General features: G+C 37.9%; 1 long non-coding RNA gene across 1 annotated transcript; it reads left to right on the plus strand.

The window, feature by feature from the left end:
- The first annotated feature begins 2936 nt into the window (after window positions 1-2936).
- LOC122320745 lies at window positions 2937-23451 on the plus strand. Its single transcript, XR_006245805.1, has 3 exons — window positions 2937-3042; window positions 4211-4527; window positions 23366-23451. It is a non-coding gene; the product is annotated as an uncharacterized LOC122320745 (long non-coding RNA).
- The last annotated feature ends 34 nt before the right edge of the window (window positions 23452-23485 follow it).

The following is a 23485-nucleotide window of genomic DNA, read 5'->3' on the forward strand; positions in this document are numbered from 1 at the left end:
AAAAAGTTAAGCAATAAAATTCTTTAAGTGGGAGGAAACGTTACAAGGAAAATAAGCAAATATGATGGGCCATAATTCGGGGTGAGTTGGTTTTGAAGGATTTCGGGATAAATTATAAGTTGTTGGTTAAAAAAACTACGGTTTAAAACTAAAATGCGTAAAGAAAAGGTTCAATGCTAGAAAGCGAATTCTACGCTGAGTGAACTGCGATCCTCAGAAATCATTTACTATAACTTCTCTTACTTTGACTGGAAAAAATGGCGACACATATAATAAAAAAAATGTCAAATATTAATGATTTAATTATGTTAGATTGATAAGCGAAAAAACGAGTGATAAATCAACCATTAAAAAAGGATTATTTTTGCAAAACAGCAAATATTAAAACTTATACTATATAAAAATACTAGCCACCAGGGATTACTCGAAAATGTTCGATAATAACAGGTCTGAAACAAATTTTGATTTTCCGACCTAAACAAATTTGTATATGTTTCAACAAAACTTAAAAAAATGTACAAATTTTGAAATATAATATTATAAAATGTTGAAGACATTACTAATTATTTTTTGTAGGTAGTAATGTTCATTCTTAATATATGGGATCCTTTTTTATGGGCGATAGTCGTAGAGTAAATATCGAACATGTAAAAAAGACCCATTCGTATAAAGAATATACATACCTATGCTGGTTCTGAACTATCGACGAGTAAATATAGGTACTATTTTTGTTTATCCTTTGGTGTTCGAAATCAGATAGGCAATATGGCAATAGGACAGGTTATAAAAAATCCGATTCGACCAAATAAAATGTGGACTTGCATTTTAAAAATTAGATACGACAGCCGATTTTAGCTTCAAGTTTCAAACTGATAAAAATTTTGGAACCTTAGAAGATAAATCTTCCTTGCATGAAAGGCAAAAGTGAATTTAAGCAATCCATTATCACACATTATCACAAAAATATAAATAAGAAAATTCTCATGATATCTCTGGTATCAGGTTTGCTTTTGAAAGCAATATTTTAATAAGTTTAGTTTTTGGTGCTATCGAAATATTTAATTTTCTGCAGCGTACTTACCTAAATAGGGTTAAAATGTTTTGACGGTGGGAGACTGTTTTTGTTCCGCCGAAATAATATTTTTAATTATTTATTTATTACATAATTCTATGACCGTGTAATATTTCTATGTTTTTTTACAACACGAACAACTGTAAATGGTTTATGTCACGACTAAAAGCTTACAATTTGTGGAAAGCGCCCAACTTAAGGTTTTACAAATGTTTGGTTTGTAGGTATTCATTTTAACAGACTTACAGATTTAATAATACATAAACGTTTTGTAATTTGTTACCCTAATAATTATATTATTAATTATAATATATTAAATTATATTTTTTTAATCCAATTTGGATTTAATTCTTTTTTCTTAAATTACCACAATTGGACAGAAACTTTTTTGTGCGTCAGACTTAAGCTTAGAAGCTAAATAAGATAAATTGATTGTATTATTTAGAACTAAACGACTTTTAATCAACTACTTAGCTTGCCAAATGAAACTGGGGAGTCGAAAAGGTAGAGCAAGAATCAATAACAAACAATATACAATACAATATTTCCTTGTTACACACACACTTCAATTTCCATTAAATGCAAGAACCGACAAAGCGGCCGCAAAAATAAGTAGAATATAATGGCATTTTCTGGGTGCTGTCAATGAAGCGTACAAAGCCGGGCAAGTCCGACAATGAGAATCAAATTATCAACATAATGGCAGGAACTGAACGGGAAGGAAGACAGTTAGGCTCTATAGCCCCGTGCACACACGGACTTCCATTCATAAATTGGTCTTGTGGTAAGAGACCTCGGTTCACGTTCGCTCTGAAAGCTTTTAGTTGCCTAATTGCTAGGAAGTTGAAGGACCATTCAGATATCAGATAAAGGGTCTATGTTCAGATAAGAACCAATCTTATAGGTTTAATACTCTTCAGACGTTTAGCACTCCAAGTTCGCAGACTTATCTACTTATTCCACTCTAAAATGATCAACCTTTAGTGGCTTTGTTGAAGGAACTGATAATTTTATTCTATGTAATTTTCAGTAAAAGCAGTGGACTCACAAAAATCATCATGGTTTGTTCAATGAAGGTCTAAGTAAATCACTGTATGAAAATAAATTTAAAATAATATTTTTGTATTTATAAAACTGGTTTTATACAAGTCTATTGGTTTTAGTAGTCCCTAATTAGAACTATAAGACAAATTTAATATATTGGCTCGAATTTCTAGAGTGATAAATTGCAATCACCTAATTAAATAACTTGTGCTGGCATTTCCAGATCCGGCCAATATATGCGTCCTAATTAAATGATTAAATAATTAATTACATAATCCATCTCTTCTCATTATCATTTCCTCCTCCGAGTGCACATTTGTTTACTCCGTCCAATAAAAGCTCGTCTCGCTAACCACATTGGACATCCGATATCTGCTGGTTTAGGCAGTGATATATCTGCCGAATCGGATTTGCGCGACCTTGGCGATGTTGACAAAAGTCGAAGTCGTCGGCGAATAGTGCTGTAATGCAATCAATTACTCGGTAATCCCCAAAACAAAACTTTGCATAAACAAACTGCTTGGCGAAAGAATAGGACGGCCCAGGACAACAACAAAAAAGGAGAGGCCGCCCGGCAAGGCGGCGGTTTCAATAACAAAAGTCAGCTGTTCCGAGTCCTCGCTCTCCCGAATTCCCGCTCCGAAAGCTCGCGGAGGGAGAAAGCTCCGTTCGGCCATGTGGGGAAGCGGGTCAACGCTGCGTATGCGTTACGTTTCACTTTCGTTGGCCACGAAGTAACTCAGCCTCTTTCATTTGGCGGCTGCTGCGACCCAATCAGGCTCGTTCCGTTTCGTTTCGATTTCGGTTTCAGTTCCCGTGCAAATCTCGAGGCGTCTGGTTGTGTGTCCGCAGGAAAATCGTCCAAAGTTCCAGCGCAAGTCGCGCGCTGATTTCGATTTATGTTACGGCTGCTGTGGCCCCAAAAAGTAGGCAACGCGAGCTCTGCAAGAATCCACCTCCTCTCAAGTCGTGTGTATCGGTGTTTAAAGCTTTAATTTGCTCGGGCGAGAGTTTTTATGAATGAACCGCTTAGGCGGTGCGGGCCTGGATTTAATTTTGCGAGTTCTGAAATTCTAGGCGTGCCAGGCCCCCCTAATACAACTACTTTGTTTTGCTTGTTTCGGAATTAATGAGCATGCCCAATGCAATAAAGGCTATTTAAATGAATCGAGCTATGCTAAAATAAATATCAGTGTAGAATAGTGACTTAGTTGGACCTGCAGCCTTACAAAAAGAAAGAGAGTGATACTATATATAAAGTTGAAGTAGGCCATGGTGTATCTTTCTTTATCATAGTGGTTCCAAGGTGTTAGAAGTGGAAAGCTAGCTAGTGCGTGATAACAGACAACTAAAAAAATATAATAAATTAGGTTTTTTAAAATATTTTTTAAACGAATGTTACATATATATAAAAAAAATATAACGTTCCTCAGCATAATTGATTATTTATTGAACTTGAGAAAACTAAGGTGCGTAACCCATCCTTAAAGAAGTATTTATAAAGCTAAAACTAAAAGCAGGCTTTGTGAAACTCTTAAAAAGCTGATCAGTCGGGCTCTAAGTTTTCCATCCCGCTCACCTAATGACGAATTCAACTCACGTGCTAGTCGACTTTGAAACCGACCAATAGTAGTCCACAATGACTCTGGAGGAATATAAAAGCTCTCCAGACTTCCGCCGAAATGCGAAATATTTATTTGAGAATGCCCCCCTGTCGGCCCATTAAAGTGTCACCAATGTTGTTGTTGTTGACCCGGCTAATACGTGATCAGATCACACAACAAACCGCAACACCGGCAGCAACAAAGCTGGAAGTGGGGGGAAATACCTTTCCCTGCTCCTTAAACTTTGCCGTCGCCATGGCAGCCATTAAATAGCACACGCCAGCCGGCTGACGCCTGCTTACATTACGAGTACTCTTTAGGCATTCCGATATCAGTTGCGCCACGGTCGCCATCGCTCATACGCACCGTGTGCCGACCAAGCGACCCTTCCCTCTTCTGGCGGACTTAATTGCCGAATATTTGTGTGCGGCAGAGCAAAGGCGTCTCAGCAATTTGCCAGCCCGAGTGAAAGAGCGTTTACATTTTTCAGTGAAACTTGTCCCAGCCACGAAGGAGATGCTCCAGGATATACGAGACTAGGAGCTTAAAATTACCAAAAGGCGTTTGCTGGAACACGGAGAAAGTCGGTGGTCGAAGCGTTTTAATTGCCTCCGGTTGAAACGATTTTCTGCTCTCCAAAAGCGCGTGTGTGTGCGTTCGGGAAAAGTGCGTGGGTGTCGCAGACGGCCAAAGGACCTCAATCAGGCCAATCTCCTGCCAGACAAGCCTTTTCGGCTGTCGACAGTCATCAAAGCGGCTTAAAGTTCCGGTATCCAATGCGAAGCGTCTAGGCATTCATCGTGTTGTGTGAGTACTCTTTGAAATTGTAGGCCTAGAGCTTATGTTACGTATACGCCATGTCCGACAGCAGGGATTTGTTGGTTGAAAAGTCAAGGAACTCCAAATCATGTCGAATTTGTACGAATTTATTTCCAGGAAACTTTGTAAACTGTGTAGATACAGAGGTTCTGGCAGAATGTAATCAATCTCCACAAATGGCACCTTCCATATTTTGAACTCACGCCACTTTAAACATACCTATTACACTGCCTTAGGGATTGCTATCCGTTTTAGTAAAATACACCTGATTGTTAATAAGTTTCCACTGCTCGCGAGGTAGCCACCCTGACTTGACAAAATAAAATTAAATCGATACAGCTTAAAAAAGGCGAGTCAAGCTGCTGGCCAAACTGAAGCGTAAGAGTCACGAAAAGGTCGGGCAGCCGTTTTTGGTTTAATAAAACAAATATGAAGCCTTTGAAACTGATAAACCTAATAAAGTTTCTTCAGAATGACAAACAATGGAGGAAAGCCTAGAATATGCTATACTTTCTAAGGACGGAAAACCTGCCATTTGCATGCCACTTGGCAGTCAAAAAAGGCTTTGAGGCTATGAAGATAGAAAGGTGTAATAAAGTATTTGATAAAGATTTATTTATATAAGATCACGTAAATATTAGGGGTTAACTCTTAGACAAATAGCACAGTCCAGCTCTTTTGAATAACCTTTTGTGTAACAAATCCTCTCTCTTCAAGGCCAAGTGCTTGAATTAAGTAACGTAGTGTATCTCGCAAATGAATTCAAATTTTGTTTTCAGACTCTTGTCAAGTACCCCCAACTTCTCGGAGCAACATAAGCTGTCCCAGTATCTGGTCCCCTCCGTGAGCTGTCTTCTTGTTGCCAAACTTTGCAAGTCGTCGCATACGCGACATAAATCCGAATACATACACAAATACTTTGCCATAAGTATGTATACAAGGCCTATTCCAGACAAAAAGTCCTTTGGAAGGACATATTTTGCAGGAATATTTTGGTGGGGCCCTCAACTTGGAGCGCTTTACGAGAGGCTGTCAAAAAGCCAAGTGCGACGATTGTGCTCGCAGTCTTTACAACTTCCGCCTTATGGCTCCAACTACACCATTTGCATGGCTGCTCCCCAAGGAATGCAGGAGCACTCTGGGCCCCAAAAGTTCCCACTTGAGCAAAGCCCCATTGGCAAGGTATTACACATGGAGGTTTTCTTGTTTTATTTTGTCTTGCAGAATGTTATTACACAATTTGTGAATAAAAGTAAAACAGTGTAATTACTTGGCTTAAATATTTACTCATTGCCACAATCTTGCATGAGGAAAAGACATTCGAAGTTACGCTCTGTTTGCACTTTCTTTTAAGTCCTGGTTTTGGCAAGTGCTTAAACAAAGTACAAAAATGTTTGCCTTGCTTAATTTACAGGTATAACTTATATCCTGGCTCGATAACCAGATGAAGATGATGAAAACATAAACAGCTGATTCAATAATTGAAGCTTTATATCGAATTGCTGTGCACAAAAGGACTCTGTTATTGTTTCTCCTTGACATAAATTGCAGGCGTTAAGAAAACCGATTTATCTTTACGACAAGTTTATTCGACTGTTTATTCGGACAGATGGATATAGTTCTGGCTTTAATAGACACGAGAAAATGGAGTTAATGGGCGAGAGTTATTTATAGTAGATAGAACTCTTTTGGGAAACTTTTAGGCTGCATCTTGAAAAAAGTTCCTTACAATTTGGAGCAGTTTTTGGCCCTGGTTTTAAATATCATCCCATATACTATTAATTTACCTTTTTCAAAACTTTAACTTTTTTTTAAATATATGAATGCAAGGTAAAATTAAACATATTGATTTTTATTCGTTCAAATCGTGATAAAACTAACTTTGTTTGGTTGGAATAATTAAATAAATATTTCACCTCTCTTTTGTTCATCTTCTGATATATTAAAAATTCGGCTTGGTGGTAAAAGAATGGAATAAAGCGAATAAATCGTGTTTGACCTTAATAACAAAGCTTCCTTCCTAAAAGGTAATTCACTGGGAGAAGAAGTAACCATTTCAGAACAGTAAAAGGATACCTTTTGTGATTTTGTGGTAATTTACAAAGATTTATATAAAAATGTGTTGAATATTTATTACTTTTTTTTAATACCTTGGCCTGCTGCTATATGTTGTTACTACGAGAATTCATGGTTATCTTTCTCTGAATATTATGTTTTCATAAGCACCCACTAGTTGAAAATATCGGAACATGGATGTTATAGTAAACCACTGTGAAAATCTCTTCTGTTTACGGTTATATTTTACAAGACTCGTTAGTAAAATTTTAAACCCCAGTGGAATATAAATGAAATGATGGGCGTGACCCAACCCATTCAGGTTGGTCGCCTTTTATTTGACCTAAGCAGCTTTGCAAAGAGTTTATGTTAATTTTTCGTCTTTCTCCCTGTTTTTCAACGTTTTTCCGTATATTTTTCTGATAAAAAGTTGTATATTTTTGGGGCTTTCACCTCCGCCTTTCCTGCTGCAAAAAAAAACTGAAAAACTTGTGTAATATGCTTTATAAGCTGCCAACGCACAACGCTTTCTCTTTACGTTTCCGATGCCGACGCTTTTTATGGGATTTAATATTTAGTTATTTTTTGGGCAAACACATTTTGGGAGGGTTCGGATGTTAAGAGAAAAACATAACGATGTTAAATGGTTTATCAGCACTTAATACATATAATATTTATTAGTTTTAACTTTTTTGCGAAAGCCAATGCCTTTTCATACGATAATAAATGTGGTTTGCGATCGGAGAATGGTATCGTGCATATATTTGGATGATTATTTTTGTTTACAGACGTGAAAATCGATTATGGTGTGGTATAATAGAACCATTTTTTTATATATACAATTTTTTACATAGCTTTCAAGGTTTGTTGATATTTATTTTAAAACTGCTATATACATTTGTTTGCCTTGCGGTTCTCAACTAAAAAGTTGACTTCAACCAGTCAAAGGAGGGCGAAAAATCGAAAATTGTTTGCTTTTCGCTGACCCACATATCCGTTTCACATTCGACACTCAGCTGCATCTAATTCGCTTCCACGCATTGTATTTCCGAGCACATTTGTTTACTTCTCATACACACACACACATACGCACTCAGTTGCACTGCGATCTGCTTTAATGCCGTATTAAGAAAAGCTGAATGGAATTGAAAACTGAGAAAAATAGGAACTGAAAGGGGCGCACACACGAATGCCTGAGCTGCGAACAGAAGACACCAGTTGGAAATGGGAAAAACTGGGAAAAGTGGAACGGAAGCAAAACAGTATTTTTAAAACAAAAACACTCTTTAAATGTGGAAATCGAGGGTGGTGAGCAAAACAAAAACATCAACAAATTCAAATTCTAATGGAGTCCTAGTTGAAATGTGGAGGGAAAGCAGAGAAGGGATATAAATTCGTGGGCAGAACGTTGGCGGCATCTTCCTTTGTTTTTCGCCTTCCTGCATTTATTCGAGGAGACAAACTTGTTTGTCGGCACCCTTTGTTTTCGCCTCTGCTGGTCGCTGGTCCCATTGCTAATTTATCATGTCAAATATGATTTAATGTCCTGCCACGCCCACTCGCACACGCCCTTCCCCGGACGGACTGCAAATCGTAAAGGATTGCTGCAGCAACAGCCAAAGGCTAAGTGTTTATGGCTGCAGCCTGCCACACCCCCACCAATATTCCAATTTATTTCGAATTTGTTATGCGTAATGATAAACCACGCCGTTTGTGGTATACGCCATTGCAGCTTAATCGGCAAATTTATTCCGCACACAAGGGAACAAAGGCAACATTTTGGCCACGTCCTTGGATCAATTATCCAAGCAAATGATGGTAATTACTTGAAATAATTAAGCGACTAATCAGGCCACACGAAATCCAGAGGCAATGAGCCGACAATGCCCTTAATAAGTTTATGCGGCGGCTATGATATATGAATACCCGCCCGAAAACTTGTAATTGAAATTAAACAAGAAAGGAAGCTAGCTTCGGCAAGCCGAAGCTTATATACCCTTGCAGTCATCAAATATGTCGAACAAAACGCATAAAGGCTAGACAACATCGAAGCTAAGACGATTTTTCTATTCATTTTCCATATTTTTGACTATAGATCATATGGGAGCTATACGATATAGTTGTCCGATTTTGATCAAATTTAACTCGTAATTCAAGAGTCGTAAGAACACTCTATATTCCAAAAATCATACTTGTCTGATGAAAAACAACGATATTATCAATTTATTTCCATTAATTCTATATATAATTTTCGATCTCTCCTATGGCAGCTATATGATAGAGTTATCCGATTTTGATCAAATTTAATCCGAAGTTCAATAACAGTTAGAAAACGCCATCTTGAAGAATTCAAGTCGATCTGATGAAAAACAACAGAGTGAGAATTTTTTATTTCATTCTCTTGTATTGGAGCTATCCGATATAGTCGGCCGATCCGGCTCGTTCCGACTTATATACTGCGTGCAACAACTACACAACTTTTGGGAAAGTTTCAGCACGATAGCTTTAAAACTGAGAGACTAGTTTGCGCGGAAACGGACAGACGGACAGACGGACAGACGGACAGACGGACAGACGGACAGACGTACATACATATTTCGATTCTGCTCGTGATGCTGATCAAGAATATATATACTTTATGGGGTCTGAGGTGTCTCCTTCACTGCGTTGCAAACTTCTGACTGAAATTATAATACCCTTTTGCTCTGCAAGGGTATAAAAATCATGTGGTTTATGGCACATTCGCATACGGACTTTAGTTCTCTGTGGTTGCATAATAATAATACCCAAATGCCGTTGGAAATTTTGTAGTCTGCACAAATGACGAGCGATTTTGTCGCAACAAAAAGTTAAATCTATATGCATTTACGAGTATATGGCACTTAAATCAATTGCTTTAATTAACCAAAAAAAAAAACATTTAAATTTTAAAATTGCGTGTAAAAGGCTTTCATTAAGAGATAGATGGGTTTACGGTCAGTGATGGAAAGTTGTGTTTTAAAATTAAATGAAAACATCGGACCCTATTGTAAAGCGTGTTATTTGTACCAAAACTGTTCAAAACAATTCTTCCTATGCAGTTAGTTTCAGCAGTCATTGATTTAATAAGCACTAGTTATGATTACGACTACCGCAAACCATTCTTGAATTTCGTTTTCCCTCCTGGAGCAATTACCAACCTTCAGTAAAATTAGTTCCGGAGCAAAGAATAAATTAATGGAGTCCAGTCCGTGATTTATGCAGTCCTGGCAGGTGCCAGGCATCCAGCAGACTCTTAATTGTACATAAGGGTATACAGTCGATGTCGAAATAATAGACCTAAGCAGTGTAGTAGTTAAATAATTACGAAGTTGTGCTTTAATTTCAATAACTTTATTATATTCTATAAGCAACCGCTCCTTTCAATCGCCAGGCACTAAGTGCCTTTTTCTCTCTTCCTTCTTCTCCTCGTTCAGCCGCATGAGCGAGCTCGCAATACAATGATCTTAAACTTAAACTTATTCTATTCTATGTTATGAGAACGAGGGAGATGACTATACATCTTTGGCTCTATCTCTTATTCTTATTCTATGTTACAGTGGGCCTTGTAGGTAAACATCCTACTACAGCAGATTACACATAGTTTTTAAAAGTCAATTCTTTAAACAGTAATGAATCGATTTTCTTTGTTTTTGGTTTGAAAAATGTACCTAAAAGCAGTATTACAACTTTTTAAGTTCCTCAAAAGCTAATATTTTGACTCCGGCTGTTCGTGGCCGATGAAAGGCTGGCTTGTCAGCCAGCCCGCCAATCGTGGTCAGTTATTTCCAGCACGCGAATTGAGGTGGCCCCAACCCGGGGAGGTGTGCGGGAAAAGCGGCAGGGACTTGGCGCTGACGATGACATTAAATGCGCCTAATTAGCGGATACCCAGAAGGTTGGGTGCGCTGATGCCGCTGCTTTTGAGTCAACACAAATAAATGTCCGCAAATAAATGCCTTTAATTAAAAATTTCAAGAATCAGAGTTGCAGTCGCAAGCATTAAGTCAAACGGGGAGCAGTGAAAAGGAGCTGGATAAGACCAGGAAAAGCATAAAGACAAAAGTTTAATTCCACCGAACTGTAAACAAAGACCAGAATCAAAGTCAGGGCGAAGAAAAAGACAACTCGAGTCGGGGCGCAATTTTCCAGACACTACGTAATGTAAAACAGTCGAGTGGCAAGTGGAAAATCTAGACTCGGAATAAGCAAAGCGCCAGAGCAATGAATGAACACGTAAATTGAAGAAAACACGATGGAAAGGGAGCAGGATGTCTTTAAAATATCGTAGGGAACGGCTTGGCCTTTTCCCGAATATACTTTTCTTTTCTTTGTTTTTGGCTCCCCTTGGAACAGAAGAAAATTTGTTTTTGGCTGACAAGGGAAAACCCCCAAAGAGCGTGTTAGCCGAAAGTGAAAGGGTTAAAAGGAGAGCTTGCCTGGCTCGAAAGCGTGACGTTTGGGCCTGCGAAAGTGCCGAAAAGGGATTTCCTAGTCGAGTTGGCTAATGCGAGCCAACTTGAAAGAGATATGTGGAATCCGAATAGGAAATGTGAGGTCAGCGTCGAATAAAGTTATATAAAAGCAAGGGGGCTGGAATTAAGCTTTCTTTGATGCATGTAGGCAGCATAATAAAACAAAAGTTTGAGTGAAGGCTTTACATGATTGAAAATAAATGTACATACATTGTTCAAGGTGTAGTAGTAAGTTAGTCCTAAGCAACACTGTGCAATATTAGATTTAAGTATTATACAACACTATGCTCACTCTCACGAGAGAGCATGAAGGAAGAGGATCTTCAATAAAGCATAAAGCGGACTAAAAAAGTATGTTTTTATTCGGTGCCAATTTTGAAAACTGAAACTTCACAGTTAGGCCTTTCAGATAATTAAAAACCAAACTCATTTTCAACTTTGTTTAAAGGCTCTCGGCTCTGAAAGCCATAACTTACCGTGTCAGCCTTGAATGAGTGCTTTTCCCGCATAATTAAAGTCACGCATGCGAGTTCAATGAACTCATTAAAACGATGGGAAGCCACAAGAGGAAACCGACATGTCGGGCAGGAAAAATATTAATGGGGCGTCGGCCCATGACAAACGAGTTGGCACGAGGGGAGGTCCTCCTGAGTTTCTGGCGCAAAGGCAGAAGACTAAGCCTGAGTGCCGCCAAAAAGTCATAAACTTGTCACACACTTTGTAATCTGCAAATGCGGTTGGTGAAGTATCTCCGAATCTCTCTATCTGCAAAGAGTCCTCCTCCTTTCGGCCAACATACTTGGCTAGCTGCCATGCTGGTTTCGGCCAAAAAACAATTCATTGGGACCGCTGTCGCTGGAAAAACACTTGACGTTGTCTCCCAGTCGAAATCTGTTCACTCAGCTTAAACCAAACAGAGCCACCACATTCACTTGACCTTTATTGTCGCCTGTAATTTGTCAATGTCGCACTCAAATTAATTCATTAAAGCACGTTCAACGTGATTATGGCTTGCTCACTCCACCTCCAGGAACTCCGCATGCCGGAATTAAAAGTTTCAACACGTTGGCCGGAAATGTGCGACAGTTCCGTCACTTCCATTCGGAATGCAAATGAGGCAAGTGGACACAGTGCACGTGGCCTAAATGTTTGGCAGCACCAACTGCAAACTGCAAACTGCAGAGGCAAACATTTTTATTGCGTTTAAGCCTTTTTGTTTTGAGAGGGGAACAACAAGTTTCCCAACAATTTAAACGCACAGTTTGGCGGTTTTTCAATTAGAAAAGCAAGAGAGAAATGTGGGCCAACCGCAGCTGTGCAGAAACACTTAAGAAATAGTAACAATTTTCCCGGATACTTTTCAACACCACAGCAATTAAATTAAGTTGAAAATAATATTATTACAGAAGAAGAACGTCAGTCGTTTCCCCTTTCTGTTAGAAGTTGTTTGAGGGATATAGCTTCTAAAATATATTTGTGAGCAGCCGGGACAATTTTTCAGCCTTATGGATAGTAACGAATAGAGTTCGAAAGTGTCTTGTGCCAAAAATCTCTTCTTACTGAACATTATCCACAAGCTTTTCATTACGCCCATGTGACCTCAAAACATGACCGAAAACTGTCCCATGTGTCTTTGGCCTAATCCGACTGAGATGGCCCAAAGGCAGGGACTCAACACACACGCAAGCGGAGCTAAATGAAATTAGTTGACGGGCAGATTGCCGCAGTAAGCCATCCCCGAAGTAAGCCGAAGGAGTTCTTGGCCCGTAAATTAAGAAAACGCCACAAAGTGACGAAGAAATAAGAAGTTGGACTAGGGGACATTCACTGTAGACTTCACTGAAAATTCAATTAACGCAATTGGCGAAGGGCAGCAGGGTTGACACTTTTCGCCGCATATAACTAATTTCAAAAACAACAGCTCTGTGCCAAGACCACAATGCATTAAAAAGGTTTAAGATACCCTCGGAAAAAGGTTTGTGACTTTCACACAAAAAGTCATTAAAAGGGTGCCCAGTAGATGTACAAAGTGCAATAAAATTGCCCAAAGGTCGAGAAGGAAACTCTAATAACAATTGAAACAGGCACAAAAACGCGGAAACAACCAAGAAAAATGGAAACCAGCCAAGGGAAGGAAAAACAATTTGTTGCGTGCGCATAATTAAATTTTTTCCAACAGCAAGTGAGAATGTGGGAATATTTTGTGGATCTAAAGTGAAATAGCGAAGTGTTTATGGTCGGAGAAAAGACGGCCTTAGACTCTCCTCCCCGAAAATTTATGCGCACGCCACGCACAACAGACAAACAAACAATTTCGGCTGCATAAATTTTCAGGACTGGGCCAAAACTTTGGGCATGTAGTCGTTATCCAACTAATGAGAGGGCCGAAAGAGAAATCCCCTTTGGTTGTGTATGCGTTTGTGGCTTATACCGACTGGGATTTGTTTTCAGAGTTAGTTAAGTCGTCGGAGAAGATGAGTACCAATTTCAAAAAAATATCTAAAGGATAATTCGATAAATGTACTATTTCTTTTATTTACTACGATAGAATCAGCTAGGAAAAATTCGAGTTTTTCCAACGACCAACAAGAAAAAAACTACAACATTGTTTTTATACTTTAAAATAATTTATGCGAAAATTATGTTAATGAAATGAGCTGCCAAACTTAAACAAAATTGTGTCATGTACATGAAACCGTAAAAACTAAACTTATTCTGCATGTTATTACATTAAACAGCACCGAAAACATACTACATTTTTTAACTAAACGGTAAGGCAAAAATTTAACTAGATTTTGAAAAGCGAGTACCAAAGGTAGATTTTTTTTACTTCGAGAATACCAAAAAAGCACTTTACACACCAAGGAAGCCGTTTAAAACTCGAGTGTGTTTTTAAAAGAAGGCTTTCCTAAAATAAAACCGTAAGGCAACAACATTTTTTTATAAGTAGGGGAATGTTGTCAGGGTTGGGCCATATTTTGACCTATGTCCATAAGTTCTGAACGAATGACAATTTAGAATAAGTTTACACATTTTTGGAAAGGTACAAGCAAGACAAAGTGTTCACCGAAAAAAGAAAATAAAAAAAACAAAAACAAAAAAAGTTATAGGCGTTTGAAAAAAAAAAAAAAATGTAGTCAGCGTTGGGCCATGTAGTCAGGGTTGGGCCACCTTCAGAAAATCGTTGACAATATCGTAACGTGGTGGAATAAAATTGAATTCAGGTAAATCTGACATTATTTTGTTCATTTATTTAATTATTTGGGATTTTACAGTAAAATTATCAAATTATTCAGAGTTGTTTTTCGTTTGTAGCGAGAAATACTAAAGAAAACGATAAAAATGATTCATCTTCTTTCAATCCATCAAAATATTTTTTTAAGGAAATCTATTTAATTTATTTTGCATATTTTTGCTACAAAAAACTTAAATATTACAACAAAAATCGAAAATACACGAATAAAATGTAAAAATTATGATGGCCCAAGCCTGACTACAAAAGTGGCCCAACCCTGACGACATGCGGTATTAATCTATTATGGTATGATATAGCCAAACTATATCTATCAATGAAACTATATCATAGTATTTTGTTATATAACAACTATATAAGGTATTTTTATGCTCACTTTGCGGATGACGTGTTGTAATCTTGTGTTATTCCACATTTTCGGCCAGGTTAAAAAAACTTTTTCGAGCACTTTTTTTCACAGAACAACGACACGTAGAAAAATTAAACCCCGAAATAAGTAGTCACGTGGAAAGTTTCGAGTGACCGATAGAAGTTTCTAGACACCCACTAACAGATGGTACTAGAACGAATATTCAAAATATTGAGATGGCCCAAGCCTGACAACGGTCCAACCCTGACAACATTCCTCTAAGCGTTGTCGAAATTAAAATTATATTAAGCAATGTTTTAATGATCGACTATTAATATTGGCAAAACGGAAATTTTATTTTTGCACAATATGTATATTATTCTGCTTGACAGTTTTACATTGCAATTATTCCTTAGCTTGGGAAAATTGTATAAGCTTTAAATCATGCATGGTTTCAGTACACTTGTAAATTCAAAGGTATATACTTATGTTTTTATTTTAAGTTAAAATTCAATGATGAATGCCAACAGGGCAACATAAAGATCTTTTAGCATACATATGAACATACATACATACTTAGCTCGTATAAAAATATGCGTTGGAATTTGAAGCACAACTAAATTTGCATAATTTAAATCTTCTTCTCATCGCTGTATTTTTCTTCATGCAAATTGAATTACCGCTCAAGCTGCAAGTGAAAATAAAGTTTGAAATCCGAAATAAAAACGAAGCAGGAAGAAATGTATGTCTACACCCAAAAAAGTTAAAAATCGGTACAAGAGTGTTTTTGCCCTAAGGTCCTTAATTCACAAATCTATCCTTGGAATTCACGTCAGACTTACACATGTTTGCAATTGGTTCGAGTCAAGGCTATGCAAACAATTCTCATTAATGTCAATTGGCATTTACGGCAATCAAAGAACAAGCAACGAATCAAAAAAAAAGGTACCTAGTAACAAACTAACGGCAAAACTTTTCTCGTGCCTACAATTACGACACTCAAAGGCAAGTCAACAACAACAAACGAAAGAAAGAAAATCAACTTTTCCAGCTCAAATGTGAAGAAACATTTCGTTCGTGTTGCGAATTTTCTGCAGACGCCCCCAAGGTTATGTTTTTCCTTGCCGCTTGCGACTAATTTTTGCACAAACAAAAAGCGACACGGAAGGAAGAAATAAACCGCACACACAAACTCACTCATTTTCGCACACAAGCACGCGACCAGCGGCTGTAACGGTAATAAACAAAAGACAACCATCCGAAAAAGAAACAGCAAATACAACTAGAACTACGCACATTGATTGCTGCCGCAGTTAAAAAAGGATAGTCATCATTTAGCTCACAACTATCTTTTAATACGATTTCATTTTCAAGCCTTGTGATCATATCGACGCATTTCCGCGAATGTATCGTATGTTGAAAAATCAAATTTTACAGGAGAAGCTTTTCTTTATTTTCGTATTTCGGTATTTTTGTGCGATTGCAGTATTTCCATGCAAATGAAAAAAAATTTGTATGGACATACGATAAAATTGCGCGTACATTGTAACATACGATAAAATTGAAACTTAATTTTTATCGGAACTATAGGGCTTTCAGTTATAATATTTCACAGGGTAGTGAGACATTAGGTGCCTAACAATTTTGCATTAAAATCTCAATTTCGAAAAAGAGCGACATACGATACTTTCGCGGAGATGCGTCGATATGTTTTTCAACTAACATAGCTGTCAAACACTTTTCGACGGTATTATTTTTTTACCTGCCCCTCAGATAAACTAGAAGTTCGAAGAAGTTTGGTTGAAGTACGAAAAATTAAAAAAATAAAAATAAGGAAAAATTAGTCTGAAATTTGATGCCTAACCAAAAGGTGAATTTTAAACGATCTGTATTTGGTTACAGTTGAAAGATTAAGCTTTTTCGACACAAGATGATGTTTACATATAATTTAAGACAACTACCGACAAAAAAAGGTGGTTAACTTTAAACTATATTAATAAAATGCGTATGAAAAACTGAATCAGTTGCCAAAAAAAACAATTTAATACTTTCAATGTGTTAACATCAGTTTTTTACGGCTCAGTTTGAAAATGTCTTCTTACTTCCCTTATCTTAACAATGGTTACCCTAAAATTTACAGCCTATAGTAAAATCACATGGTCTTTTTTTTTAGTTTACGTTTCGTTTGCTAAAAAGTAGCAAAAAATAACAACTTTTTTCGCACAACTGTTGAAAAAACCCACAAAAAATACACACGCAACAACAAGAACAACCAAAAAGATAAAAGACCACGAATGTTGAAAATGTTTGTGCCACGCTGCAAGCGTTACATGTGTCACACGCCCAATCCTCCTCTCCTCCCCCACCCCGTTCCTCCGCAACCCGCTTCCCCTTCCACTGAACCTGACATGAATAACTGCCGGCGTGGCTAAAAAACAGAACCAACCGAAAAAGCGGGACAAATTCGCGAGGCCCACACGGCGCACACTGGGTTAAGCGGATACGAAATTCGAAAGTGCGTTGCATTTGTGTTGTGAAATTAGCATAACTTCAACATGTATTATGTCTAAAGGCATATGAAAAAAATCTTTATTTTTGTTTTTGGCAATATTAACTTTAGTAGGTCTGCAACACATTGTTTTTTGAATGTCAAGTTTGCCTACGATGTGACGAATTGCACTTAGAGCACAAGAAAAGCGAAATTTATTTATGTATGCATCATTAAAGAATTGGAATCCGATGTTGGTCCAATAGGAAAAAGGTTTCCATACAAAGCATTTCATTTACTTAAAATAGAATTTAATAGTCTTGGAAGTGAAACTACAACTCTAAACAAGTTTGTAACTGCAAGTGTTTATGTCGATTGGAGGAATCGTGACTCTCCCCACTGTTCGATAGCTAAAAGGAGAATCACGGATCAGAGGCATCCTTCCGGTTGAATTCTTATGTAAGTTTCGGCACATGAATTTCGAAAAATATTCGCCACAATAACCAAACTCGAACTCGAGCCACAGATTGCAATCAGAGCGATACGCAGACCAGCACAATTAAAAGTTTTTGGTTCGGCAAAGATATGTGCGGCAATAGCCGTTAAAGCCCTTAAAAATGTGTTTCCATTTGGCCTTGGCTCCTTATTTAAGGGTAGTTGACTAAACTTGGACAGAAATTCCGGAAAATGTTATTTTCAACTTTAAGATTTTTTTCCTCGCACATTTGGTCAAAATTTAATAAAATACTTTCTGTACATATAAAGTATTCCAAAAGTCTTTTCATACATAAAAACCATTGTAATTGGTACAAACAGTTTTTGTTTATGGTTTTCAAAACTAGATAAAATAGGAATTTATTATGCGATCCTTTATTGCTCTGGCATTTTTTGAATCTCGGGATAAAACTTTTGATGACAGCTTGACACTTGATGTCACCTTATTCGATACTACTCTTTGGCCAAAAATTACTCGAATTACTAACGAGTCTTTGGAGTTATGGCGAAGTATACCTATTTGCCATTAAAGTTTATTGGTAATAGGAATACATTAAACTTAGATAATTAGTAAGGCTCGCTTCGCTTTATCTCGCTTCTTAAAACTCAACCGATCAAAGCTCGTCGTTGCCATCTCTCTGTTCTTCCATGGAGGTTGCCAGGCTTTTTTTAGCGCTGCAACCATACGAGGTTGCCACAGAGTTGTGGCAAGTGGCGCCATCACCAAACCCTCTCCGAACATTTGGGTCACCCTGTATAAGACGATAAACAAAGTTGTATCGAAGCCATTGCATTGAATTCCCATTCACCGTTATTGTAATGCGTCACCCTACCACCAAACCCTCTCCGAACATTTGGGTCACCCTGTATAAGACAACAAACAAATTTGTATCTCTAAATTATCAGCATTTCCTTACTTTTTCCTTAGATTCGGCAACGTTGATTTTCTTAAATTTCCAGATTTTGTATCAGTTTTACGCTCTTCAAAGTCAACGCAGTTGGTCCTATCGAAATAAACCTTCTCAATAATAAATTTAAACCTAATGGGGGCTGTTAAACCAAACTAGACTCACGTTTAAAAATGTTTACTTTAAGGGTTGCTGCCGACTTTCCGCAAACGTCTTCTATTCAGCTGTGAAGGCAAACAGGGCCCAGATGAAAACGATTCCATGTTTTCTTTCCATTAGCCAGCGCCTCAAGTCGGATCGTTGCACAATCCAACTGCAACCCAAGACCGGGACTCAGACTCAAACTAAATTCGGAAACAAACAGAAAGCCCACCTCCAGCATCCCCAAACCGCAGAGTTGCCACCGGCAGCGACAGTTCGGTTAGCCGCACTTAACGCTCCAAACTTTTTGGGGAAGCAGCAGTAATTTAAATTGAAATTAGCGCTGGAGTTCAAAAGGGTCACTGGTTCGATAAAGATTTAGGTTGGCATGAAACGCTCTTCTATGTTAATTCGCAGAAAACTGAATTCGCACGAAAATCAGTTTATGTTCGAAACAGAAGACTTGGTTCTTTGAATCTTTGTTATATAAAATTTCCATGTTACATTGGAAATTTCTGTTAATTGCTTATCCAAAAAACTACAACAAATTCTGCCCTTAAAAATAATATCCAATTAATGTTTTTCCACAATTATTTTTATTATAAAAAAAACAGGAAAACCGCATGATTGAGTTATTATACTCGCTCGCAACACTGCCCGTGGTTCATATAAATTTACTTCAACGAGCAGCCACAAAAACTAAGAGGAAAACAACAAAAATAGTAAACAAAGACGTTGGGCGGGCGGGCGTACATAGCCGAAAGCAAATTCATGACAATTTATGGAATCTTTTCTGGCGTAAACATATCAAGACGGCGCTGCCGTGAACTACAGTGCGAATTTAAACCCGCGGTTCCGATTTAATTCGAAAACCTATTTTCAAAATAACCATTAGGCATAAATAAATTAAGTAAAAATAATTATACAAAGGTATTATAAATCTAGTTTAAACAGTAACACAGGAAAATGCATTTGATTGTTACAAAATGTTTGGTGTTTATTTGCAGTCCTGCATAAAACATTTAATTTAATTTTATTTGAAAAATGCCTTTCTAATGGATTTCTGAAAGCCTATTTAAAGGAACTGTGGTTTTCGTTTCATCGAATCTCAGTGTAGTGGTAACAGAAGGCGTTCATAACCCAAAGCATATGATAAATAACGAAAGCACACACCCCAGACACCTAACAACAGACCCTTCTGATTCACGTGCCTGTGGGCCGTGTGTGTCTGTGAGTGTTTGTCCTGAGTGCCCCACACCCCCTCCCCTCCCCCCTCTTCTCCTCCCTTGCCCCCACCACTCGAGAGCCTGCTCAATCCACTCGGCACACTGTTAGTTTGGCAAAGAAGACGTCGAGGATTCCGCCGCCGAACTACGACCTCAAGTCACGGCCCGATGCATATGTATGCGTATTAAGGATGCTCCAGATACAGACACACACACACACGCACACACTCTAGCAGCCTAACTGCCGTTTGGCCTGTGTCAATATGTATGTAAATAAGCGGGAAAACAAGTGGTTATAAATTTCCAAGGATGATGATGCCCGGCGACTGTCGCTGCGATGCGAATAAGTATAAAACATTGCGTATACGCACCATCGACGCCAAAAGCCGTCAACCAAAAATAGCCCATAAGCAAACGCACACACATTGGGAGTCCGCATGTGTGTGTACCCTAATTATAATGCCCTTCAGGAAGAACGTCGGCGATACAAGCCCAATAAAAAATGGCAAGAAAGAAATGGTGGAAGGAAAAATAAAATAAAGGAACCCAAAACGTAAACAAGGAAATGGGAGGAAGTGGAGGAGAGCTGGGAGCCAATGAGGCGTGCCACGCAGAAAAGAAATGCCATCGCACAAGATCTATCAACTATGATACAGAATTAAAGCTCATTTTTTACCCACCCAGCTGGGCCGCCGCCTCGTTTTTATGCTCTGCATCCTTGAAAGTTTTTAATATGTTTATTTATATAAGCGCGGGGCAATGTGGCCACCGTTGCGTCGTCAATGTTGTTTATTGCTGCTGTTGTTTACTATTTTATCGTATCCGGCCATTCTATCCCTTGTAGCCAGTTCTGCCACCCAACTTGAATTAAGGTTGCAGCGATAGTGCACTTCTCATAAAACCCCGTAAAATTAAAAGCAATTTTGTCGTTGCAAGCACTTTAACTGTCCTTCTGAAAGGTTTTTTTATTTTGGATAATCCATCGGAAAAGTAATAAAAGGTCAAGGGGTTGGGCTAGCTTGCTGTGACGTTTAATTTTTCTCGAGAATCGCTTTTTCGTTAACTGCTTGAATATGTTTTTCAGTTCAGTACCATTGCGCAGGACAAAGAGAACTGAAAGTATATACTTGTAAAAAAGCTGTTGACGTTTGGCCTTCAAAAAAGTATTGACAAGTATTATTTGTGCGGCTCTGTTAAACTCTCAAACGTTTTTCCTGTTCCCTAACATCTCTTTGTTGACTCATTGTCTGTAATATTCGTAAACAATTCAACGATGGCTTAACTCACTATTAAGTGGGGCAACAGTCTTTGATCCTGCCCCAATACATAATCCAAACACCATCCATCATTAAAGCTTCCACAGTTGAACTGCGTACTCTGAGTAACTGAGCACAACAAAGGCGCAATATCATTTTGGGGCAATTTGAGTTGCTATGCCATCCCGGGTTCCTCTTGGCAGATTATTTATTTTGGCCCTGCGACAACAAAACAGGAGCATCAATCATTTCCGGGCAATCGGATGACAATGTCCCAGGACCTGCCAGAAGGTGTAGGCCCCAACGAAGCATATTTTTAATATATAAGTGAAAGTTTAGACTGTCATGTTGATGAATTGAAATATTGCCGCACGAATGCGTTACGCAGGTAATCAAGCATCAAATTGCAGGGGGCTGAGCCGGAAGAAAAGGTGCTCCAGGAATAGACTGAGCCAGTCTGAACTTTACGCTTTAAATTGCTCTAAATTGGGGCCGTGTTTAGTTGAGAGGGGTGGCTTATCACATAAACCAATCTAGGAGAAAGTAAACAAAGTCAGAACGAGTTGGGCCGCCCAATAGGGAACGCGATATGAAAGCCTACAAAATATTTACTCAGTCAAATCAATTTTATGGCTATTCGGTTTTTATAGCAGCAAGAGTAGCTCAAAAATCTAGTCCTAAATTATTCAGGGTGTGTTATTTCCGCTTCCTCTCTGCATACCTTTGAATTCCCGGGGCATTATATGCGCAGAAAAATCAATACAAGCATCAAAAGTCCACAGAAGGATTTATATTTAAAAAAAAACTCTTTCCGCAAAAAAAGAAAAAAAATTTCTTTAGGAAATTTCATTTTGAGATATGTATTTCGATGCTGAAAATGCAGCACTGCTTCAGTTCTTTAAAGCTGTCTTTAGAAAATGGTAATATTTTAATGAGTCCTGATTTTTGAAGAGTGGAATCAATGATTAAATTAAAGATTTTTTTTCATGTTTGTACAATTTTCCGCTCAGTTTTAGCTACTTACCTAAAAGTATAGACGATAAAATACTGAAATATTTAAATTTGCTCAAAAATAAAAAATTAACACATACATATTACATATTATATAATGACATTTTATACCTATTTCTGTTTGTACAAACGTAGACATTTTGAAACTAGGTATAACAGCTTAAGGGATTTTAATTACCCCAATAAGCTTTTATTTTCTCTATTGTATTTGTACATTTTATGCCTAAGCCTAAACTCTTAAACTCCTGGGTGTATCATATTTAAGGAAATTAGATATCCTAAATTCTGAGTGCGTTATTTGTTGATAAAAACTATATTTTTATTCCACTTGCCAAACAATAACTTAGAACATCTGAAACACCTCGTGATTAACTTGCAAAAGGCGAAGTGCAAATGGTATAATTCTGCTATTTCCAGGAATTATTTCGTTCAGTGTGGGCCGAAGCCAAAACGAGCATGAACACACCAAGGAACACACACACAGTAACACTTTGGGAACACCCACACCAGCAAACAAGTGAAACGTCAGCGGAAGCGCGTGCGTGACAGACTGAAAATGTCTGCTTTCATGCTCCGTCTGTGTGTTTGTCTGTCGAATGCTTCTGTGTGTGTGCGTGTGCTATCTGAACTTTTGAACTAATTTGAAATTTTAATTTATTTTATTTGTGCGAGTATTTTTTAATGAAAATGTCGGGGAGTCGGAAAGTTCCATGGCTTGCGGGGCAGGCAAGTTGTTTCTGTTGCGAAGCCTGACGAAGGCTTTAAATAAATCAAGATGACAGGTGTCTGGATTGGAAATTAAAGAAAGCTGTCACCTTTAACCTGCACGAAATTGGAAAAAGTATATTCAAACCAAAAGAAAGAACGATGTATCGCCTGTTTTTGCAGAATTGACAATGATATACTTGGGTTAAATTTACCTATTGGTGTAAAAATATTAAGCCTTTTATTCTTGATGATTTAAATCTTGGTTTCATAATAGTTAGTTCCTTTTAACGCAATTTACTCCAGAATATAGGCAACAAACCTTAAGACACAAAACTACACAAAAAGTATGAACTAGTTGTAAAGAAAAATTCCACTTCAAAATCAAAATAAATTTATTGCAAACTTTTAATGAGAATCGAAATAATTTCCCTCTCTTTTCGCAGGCAACCACTGCAATTTGCCGACGGGGGAAACACAATTATGGCGAATTCGAACAAAGCTCCGACTAAGTGCATTAACAACAATAACGGGGGCAGTAAAAACAACAACAAATGCAGCTGCAA

This window comes from Drosophila ficusphila, unplaced genomic scaffold (assembly GCF_018152265.1).
Source record: "Drosophila ficusphila isolate 14025-0441.05 unplaced genomic scaffold, ASM1815226v1 contig_791, whole genome shotgun sequence".
NCBI lineage: Eukaryota > Metazoa > Arthropoda > Insecta > Diptera > Drosophilidae > Drosophila > Drosophila ficusphila.